Source organism: Etheostoma cragini, chromosome 18 (genome assembly GCF_013103735.1).
Source record: "Etheostoma cragini isolate CJK2018 chromosome 18, CSU_Ecrag_1.0, whole genome shotgun sequence".
In the NCBI taxonomy this organism is placed as follows: Eukaryota; Metazoa; Chordata; class Actinopteri; order Perciformes; family Percidae; genus Etheostoma; species Etheostoma cragini.
In genome coordinates this window covers 321,646-327,589 of record NC_048424.1, presented here as the reverse complement: position 1 = coordinate 327,589, position 5,944 = coordinate 321,646, and the positions used below count along the sequence as shown (strand labels likewise).

General features: G+C 41.7%; 1 protein-coding gene across 1 annotated transcript in view; it reads left to right on the top strand.

Moving 5' to 3' along the window:
* Positions 1 to 5,944, top strand: part of LOC117961816 (tripartite motif-containing protein 67) — a 41,378-nt gene that overhangs the window by 25,693 nt on the left and 9,741 nt on the right. The gene's annotated exons all lie outside the window — the stretch shown is intronic.

Genomic DNA, 5,944 nt, shown 5'->3' with positions numbered 1-5,944 from the left:
CCCGTCTCACCCCCCGTCTCACCCCGTCTCACGAGAAAAACTGTGTCACCTTGAGCGATAGAGTCTAGAAAATGAAATGGAACTGATCCTTAGCTTTATGTTTAGTTTTTGTTTCATAAGACCCAGCAGCTCCTGGAATACATCAAAAGTAGATGAGCAAAGTGCAGTTGTCTCATGGAAATTTCCTTCTGTGCTCATCTCTCAGTCTCTCTGTAGAATCTCTTTCAGGCACCTTCAGTGTGTCGTACTGAACATGATTTTGAAAAGTCACATCAGGTAAAGCTACGTCTGCTGTTACATGTCTCATCAGGGATTATATCCTGCAGCCAAACCCAGCCAAACCACTGTGACTACAGATACAAGATGTAGTTTTAAATGCCATTACCCGTGTATATGTCCCCACTAATGCAGCAGAGGATGGAGAAGATTGCTTTTTAAATGGCTGAGTTTTATCTTTATTACAATATCTGAAATCGCTCCATTCCCTATAATGTTGTATGAGAAAGAAGTTCTGAGCCACGCCTGCCATACAAGGATTGGGTTTATGTATGAACAAAAATCCACAAATAGATGTAAATACTGCTATGTGAGTTATGATTATGACGTGGGATATTAAGCATGGATTAAGCGTTGAACAAGTTTACAAAATATCTGAAGCTGGTACTGTAAATAGTGTCCTGTATTACTGTGTTTGAGTGACGTTAAAGCCAACTGCTGCGACAGCTCGCCCTCTGCTGGTGGACGGAGGCAACTACAGGAACATTAACTCATCCTGTGTCATGTAGGCCGACTGCTTTCACACCTCGAACTGCTGACTTTAAATAACGTCGGCAGGGCTGTAGGACTCTAGTCTGGTCTTGGACTCAAGACTGTTTTTCTATGGTCTGGGACGTGTCTCGTACTTGCTAGTATTTAGACTTGGACTTGTCTCGGTCTCGGCCACTGGTCTTGCCAGACATGGCTTTTGGTCTGGACCGAGTCCAGGTGTCCTTATTATGTTGATGATAATGTTGGAGGGAAAGTGAAACCCAAAATGATTGTCTTGATACTGGCATGCATAAGACCTGTTTTTCTGTCCTGGACTCGGCCTTGACTCGGACTCGAACCTCTTTGGACTCTGTCTTGTCTTGTACTCGACTACTCCTGGTCTTGGACTTGTCTTGGACTCGAACCTCTTTGGACTCGGTCTTAACTCGCACTCAAACCATTTTGGACTCGGTCTTGTCTTGGACTCGACTACTCCTGGTCACGGACTTGTCTTGGACTCAAACCTCTTTGGACTCGGACTCGAACCTCTTTGGACTCGGTCTTAACTCGGACTCGGACCATTTTGGACTCTGTCTTGTCTTGGACTCGACTCGTCCTGGTCTTGGACTTGACAAAGGTGGTCTTGGACTAAAGCCCTGAATGTTTTGTGAGATTTACATTTCTTACTATAACTCAAATCATAAACTATCTCATGATATTCAAACATTTAATCAGGGACATAAAATCCAGTCATTTACATTTTTTACAAGTTTTTATGAAGGTGTACAAATTATTATGATTGCAGGCAGAAATTACATGTACCATACCACACCTGTGTTAAATTCTCTGTTCAACACACACTAAAAACACCAGGTGACTGGACAGAAACACTAGAAATTAAAGAAGATATTTCTTACTTCTAATCCAACAAGCAGGGACATTATTCAATGTGTTAGCATGTTCCTTTTTTGAAGAATATATTTAATTGTAGAGAATCAGAGTAGTATAATAAGAAATCTTTCAATTTTAGTATATGTTTTACTTAATGCATTTATTTATTGAATGAAAGCTGTCACCTATAATGTTAAATTTATAACATCGACATCCCAGAACAGCAAACTGCAGGTACATTATGCTCCATTTAAGTCTGCAAGAAGCTCTAACTGGCTTTATGCTAAATCTATGTGGTCTAGATTGTTTTACATTTATATTTTAATAACAACGGATCTAATGACTAAGTGTACTGTCAGTCATCTGTATCATGTACCCAGAACATGATCACCAAACCCTGCAGTTTGGAGTTTTAGCGTCTTACAGCTCATTGTTTGCGTTTTACTGTTATCTCTCCTCTCTTATGGTCTCATATCATTGTTTCCAGAGGCAGCAGAATTTAGCTCAAGAGACTGATATTCATTAGCAGAGCTAAATGAGCTAAAGGGAGAGCACATTTTCTACTTAGATTTGTCTTTTGGCCAAAAACACAACTCAAATTGTAAGCATAGTGTTGCTCCTTGTCTGGTGGATGTGTAAAAATAACCAACTGTTTCCTACCAACTTCACCACATTTACTTAAAAAAGGTGAAGTTAGAGTTGCCACAGCTGTTTCGGTTGTTCCCAACGTGCCAAAAAAAAAGCAGTTGTTGCAGGTGCTTCTATTTATTCAGGCGGTAACATCTAATAGAAAGCATTTGAATTTCCTTTGGCATTCTGTATATTTGAAACTAGATGTACCAGATTTCCTGCTTGACGTGAACGCAGCATTAGTCTCAAAGTCGGGATGGGAAATAGTTTCCCCGACCCAGAAAGCAAATATCGACCAATCTGCCAACGGGGAAATCCTCCTTTCCACTTGCGGTTTACATCTGCATCATGTGAGGCTTTGCTCTGCTCAGCTGCCCCTCTGACCGTCCCCCCAACACCAGAGGACACACCCAAAGTGGACTACGCCATTACTAGGAATAGATTTTAAGGCCAGGAGCAACATCTATCACGTACCCAGAGGGGCTTTGTCTGGAAGTCTGGGTGATTTGGGGTTACATGTCTGGGGGTTGTGAGGATGTCAAAATGGTTCAGAGGAAACCCCCCCCTGACTGGGGGGGGTTGAAAGCTAAAGGTGTTAGGTGGAGGTTAGGTGGAGGTTAGGTGGAGTGCTAGGTGGAGGTTTAGACAGTCAGACAGCATATCGGGTAATATGAGGTTATCCTTTTCATCAAAATGAATAGCAAAACAATACTTTATATGGCAGAAGTCACATTTGAAACGAGTCACATTGTACCCCATAGATCTAATTTAGCTTCAAGATATGGTGCTGGGGGGGGGGGGAGCATGTCACTGCTTTTAACTATTTAACTTAAAAAATTACAGATTTATGTATTCTGTAAAGTATGTAAATATATTTTATTACATATTTATTTTCTTTTGTACTATATATTGCCCTCTTCAAGTTGTCAAGTATAACAGTGAATGGCTACTCACACAGACTGATTGCTGGGTAACACACACACACACACACACACACACAACATATTGGCTTGCATCTTGAAACAACGTGCTGCAGATAAGCTTCATATTTCCTCATGCTCTTACTTTTTTGAAATGTATAAATATCACAAAAGCTGCTTGAAGGAATCGGTGTGAGAAGTTGTGACCTCACCCAGCCGCACACTGCCAGATCACACCTCTTGTTTCACCGTCATCATCATCGATTTGTTTTCCATTTAACAAAATGAAAAGCAGTTTTCCTGTATAATATCTGTAATGTTTACAACTAGCTCACAGCTTCTTGAAGCTGTCAAGAAGTCATGTACATAGAGTCAGGGTTTATAAAAGGGAGAAAAACTACTTTCTCATGTTTAGTATGTGTGTTTCTTCATGAAAATGTCTGCAAGGACTTTCCTTGTGTGTACACGGTTTGGTTTTTTTAATAATTACCCTCCCATCTGTACTGTTATGATCCCCTCCCCTTCCTGCCAATATAAATATAAATGTAAATGTTTTGTACAACTTCATGGTTTGTATATGAGAAATGCATCGTAACTACATCATTTAAAAACCTTTACAGTGGAAAAACACCAGAAACGCAAATGTCTTTTTTGTGCTTTTCGGTCATTTATAAAAACAAAAATAAATTAACTGTGATGGAATATGATCTCCAGTTTTGTGCGTTAATGACCCGCCAGCGTGTATATTCAGGGTCCATCCCGACTCAGGTCTCAGTCTGTCTCCGTTAACACCGTCGTATATTTAACTGCAGACACATCCTTACAGCGCTGGTCTACTTCCAGGGCAGGAAGCTGATGCACCGACAGGGTCCTGGAGGCCAGTTCTTCCTCTGGTCTGCATGTGTTCTCCTATCCTGGAGGAGGTAGTCGCTCACCTGAAAACATAAACACAGGACCCTCTCAACGACCACATTCAGTCCCCTTAAACTACTCTAAAGTCCCAAATGAAGACCAGCAGTAGTCCTGACTTTGAGAAATGTTATTTCTAAACTCCTCTTAGATCGGTAGCTCCAGGTACAAGAACACACTCACCTATTTGCGCCTCTTGTTGCCTTTGATTTTCTGGATCTCCTTGGAGCTGAGGATCAGCATGCCGTTCTTGAAGCGGCCCACCTGACCCGAGAGGGCCGAGCCAGAGCCAGAACCAGAGCCCGAGGACACCTTTCTCTTCTTGTCCCTGGTGGAGAGGACAGCAGAGACAAACACAGGTTTCATCCACTGAGATGCGACAAGACAGCCCGTATAAATATCTGTTTATTACTTTTTTGTTTGCTTTGTTAATTTGTTAACACTAGTCCTGTGTTTTTTATCCATATTTCATCCATCCACCCATCCATCTCCGTCTGCTAAGCTCTCTATCTACCGGTCAGTTCTGGTTCCTACCTATGGTCATGAAGGCTGGGTCACAACCCAAAGAACCAGATCCAGGGTCCAAGCGGCCATATTTTATAATTAGCTTATTTGTGGATGCATTCTGTGCTAAGGAACGACTTCAAGATACTTTAAAAATACAAATTTAAAGACATTTTCACGTTAAAAAGAAAATGTTTCATGGCTTCAGCCTTTTTCCTCCAAGACAGAAGTATTAATACACCCCTCCACTGCCCTGGGGTCTGTATATCACATCACTGTTCGCAGGGTTAGGGTTAGGGTTACTGAGGGAACTGTTCGCAGGTATATTCACAAACGTCTCCCTCACCCACCTTTGATTACTCTGCTTCTTTTTCTTCTTCAGGTCCTACAGAGGGAAGACACAGAATCAGAAGGAGAACAGGCTTAATAGGATTACCTTTGTGCTCCCTTTAAATCGATTTCAAAACAGGTTAACGATTCAATGGAAATGTACCACCCTTTTAATTTGATAATACATTAACTTATAATATAAGTAAAGCCAGAGCGGTTGAGTCTCACCGGCTGGACCTCGTCCTTTGCTTTCTTCTTCTTCTCTTTGATCTGCTGCTGCAGCATCTTGTAGTTGACGTAGTCCTTCTTCGGGGGCTGATTTAGATAAAATAAGTAAGTTGTGAATTAATCACTTGGCAACTAAAAAGGTTTTGATGCTATTTAAATACGTACAGCACTTCTACTAAAAACAACCCATTTCCTTACTCTGGCCCCTAGCATGACAGCTCTGTCCTGTTCAAAGACCCGCTGCTGCTCCTTCCTGTAGCCTGTGATCCCGAACCGATGGACCTCAAGACGGGCCTGATGTGGACACAAACACAGCGTGAACGTACACGCATGGCAGCGATAAAGTGGGTTAAATGGATGGGAAGTAATAACTGAGTCATAACATATTTATTACATAGCAAGGCAGCGGCCAAATGAAGCGATGAGAAGAATCAATTCACACAACGCAATGATGAACGCTGGAAATATTTATCAAAAATCATCTGGTTTTTTGCAGACTGATCTCATCAGACGGCGTATGTATGACACACCAATCTGTAAGCCATTATTGGCGTGTTATCAAGATGCATACTCGCTTTTTAGCATGTGTATCAACGCTGTTTGGCCTTCATTGACTTACATCACTTTGTGATTGCGTGTGAATTTATGCCGTAGAGAGAGGTATGAAAGGGAGAAAACACACATAGGGAGGTTGGTTAGGGGGGTAAAAAAGACAGGGAATGTGTCCCGCGTGTCATGTTTCCTAAACCCAACCGTCGCTTTCTTCTTTTCCTAAACCCAACCGT